The sequence below is a fragment of the Opisthorchis viverrini genome (assembly GCF_000715545.1).
Source record: "Opisthorchis viverrini unplaced genomic scaffold opera_v5_177, whole genome shotgun sequence".
Taxonomy (NCBI): Eukaryota; Metazoa; Platyhelminthes; class Trematoda; order Opisthorchiida; family Opisthorchiidae; genus Opisthorchis; species Opisthorchis viverrini.
Genome location: NW_008751830.1, coordinates 623466 through 626448, shown reverse-complemented (window position 1 = coordinate 626448; position 2983 = coordinate 623466).

The following is a 2983-nucleotide window of genomic DNA, read 5'->3' as shown; positions in this document are numbered from 1 at the left end:
CTAGGCCGTGTTGTTCGTACGAGTGGTGTCTCACACAAACACGTGCTTAAATCGAGAATCAGCTAAGCCCTGGAAAGTGCTGGCTGTTTTAGTCACAAACGATAGTAGTGCTCATCTGACCTTCAAAAGAATACATTTTTCGTCAACCAAAACAACCTTTCACGGTTGCACTCAGCTGACACACACAGCTGACCAGTGGTTTGAGACCTAGAGTCCCACATGAGTGCACATATTGAAAGCATCGAGAGAGGAAGCCTACGTTCAGCTCATGTACTCGACCGTTATGCTAAACATCCCACCCTGATTACACAAGTTACGGAGGCCAAGCCATGAAATCATATTCCAGTCCCCCGAGCAGGATAGTGTTACACCCAATGATGATGATGAGAGCCGAATGAGTTTTGATTTGTTCGCATGACACGATTTGGATTTTCAACCGATCTTTTAAACAGCCGCAACAGGTTACTTGTGTTGATCCGGTCAGGGGGCGAGATGGCCCAAGTGGTTAGAGCGCAATTTACTGACCGGAAGGTCCGTGGTTCGAATCCGACCTCCGCCACTCGACTACTCCCCTGTCTAGGCTTGGGCAACCTGGCAGTATCCCAGCCCTCGTGCTTCCTTCGGGTGGTATGGCAGCTAGGCACCGGAAGGGTGCTACAGCTGAACGCTTCCTTCCTGATCCGGTCAGTATGCACGAACTGGCACTGGCAATGACTGTTGATTCCTTTCTTCTATTTTTATATTGTATAACACGATTCCCCCTTTTTGTTATTTTGGTTTGCGCCTATACCACTCTTATTGTTTTTGGCCTGAGCATGAACCGTTCTTTGACCTTGTCATCGGACGTGTTGTTTAAGTCAACAGGTGGTTTCGCTGTCTTGTAAACACATGGCATTGAGTCACCGTGGACTTTGAGATCCGTTTGGAATTAGCAGTTCCTAAACCGGTGTGTAGAAGCCGGCATTGTCCTACGATTTGAGGTTTGTAAAGTTTTATCATCTTATTATTGTATTTATAGTACGGCATTTGTAGGTAAACCTCCATGTGAAAGATTTGGCTTTTAGGGTTTTGCGCGTAACTCGACGTGGTTCAACAGATTGCTGGAACCAATTTATAATGGCTACACTCTGTTTTCAGCTTGCCTGTAGTTGTATCTGGGTAGTTGTGGATGTGACTCTTTCGATGGCAGTCAGAAAGCATCTCATGTTGTGAGTTATTGTTCATGATGCATTTCTGGGGCGCCGTTTCACTATTTGGGACTTCATAGGAAAAGTTTTTTGGTTGGCCAGAAATCGTTTCCTTCGCAGAGGAAATATTGTACTTGTTTCCTCTCTTTTACGAAGCACAACCCCTCCGTAAAGCAAGTAGGAACGGTAATACAATTGCCTCTTCGTGCTGGGGAAACTAATAGGAAAACTACGTGTCGTCCATCGTGAACGCCCTTTACTTTCAGTTATCCCCTCCGCTCCTAACTTTCCGACCACTCAGTCAAATAATCACATATATTGAACACAAAATGGGAACGATCTACAGCTCAGCACTCAACGACAAGCACCTAACGGGCCTGTCCCGGAAAAACGCTACTTGTACATCCTCCACAATATCACCAGAAACCGAGTCTACGTGGAGTGTTACCTACGGCGAAATAATACTGCAATACCCGGAATAATGGCTCGGTGAAACCTACAGATAGTCTCCTACAGTTCAGCTGGCTGAAGAACAAGTGAGAGCCGTTGGTGACGTCACCGAACCCTACTTCACACCCTGTGTTATGTAAATAAATGGTCCATTCAACATGTGCCCGTTGAAATAACGCACGAATGCGTTGAGGGAAGATGAAAGAAGCAGTGTCAAATCTGTCTGCACATCACTCAACCAGGCAACCAATAATAGTAATGATAATAAGAGTCCAGATTTATCATCATTCCTGTGCACAGCTGCCATGCAAAATCAATCAATTTATCAACCCTAAATCGTGTACCATAGGAGGGTTGGTTCCAGCTGCTTGTGTGGGACACAGCCGAGCCTTGGGGGCAATGGGATATTTGGTTAGTTCGGGAACATTGAAAGCGAGTGGACTATTTCTGTCAGTCATTAACCATTGATGAGTTGAGTCCAAGAATCCCCATCCAGCAAGACAGCATTTGTTGACCTAAGTTTACTGGTTACTATTTTCGTACTTCGTAGAGAGGTTATACGCTGTCCACCTCTCGGTCGCTTCCACTCAGCACAGGGTTGGGAAAAGAGTTCTGTGAGGTGGACGATCTTCTGGTATGCAAGGTACATGCCCTAACCAGCGTAAATTATGAAGCGAGAGTTCTTTCTTCCTAAGACCATCTGGCGTGCCTCCGCACCGCTAATTTAATGTTCTCACCAGACCTGACTGAGGCTCCGGGGACACCGATGGTCAAGCACTGACATCTTTGGTATGTCCAACGTATGCAGAAGCCACGTCTCCGATCCATAAATCAGTATGGATCGCACTAGCAGTGTAAACTCTGTCCTTGACAGACAAACTGACATCACATCGGAGCCATAGGTGTCGGAAGTTGGCAAAAGCTGCCTGGCAATCTCATCTCCAGCAAGTCCACCAGAACTTACACAACTGCTCAGGGAAACAAATTTATCTGCCACCTTGAGCGGCTCACCTGCAAGCATGAGATTTGGGTTTGATCCAAACCAGTCTTGTAGCAGCACTTTACACTTTGCAGGCATGAGCGCAAAGCGTAAGATTTGCGTGCGACAAAGTTTCCATGCTACCCGAAGGGCACATAACAGCTGAGATACTGCCACGCTATCCAAGATAATAACAGTCGAGATGCCCGGAGTTGAATTCAAACCACAGACCTTTCAGTCTATAAGTTCGCGCACATCTTCATCATGGGAATTAATTATAGCGTACATGAATGTTCCCTGCCAAACACAGTCTACATCTTATGGTGAAATTACAGGCTCCACTCATCTCACGGGGGGGGGGGGGATG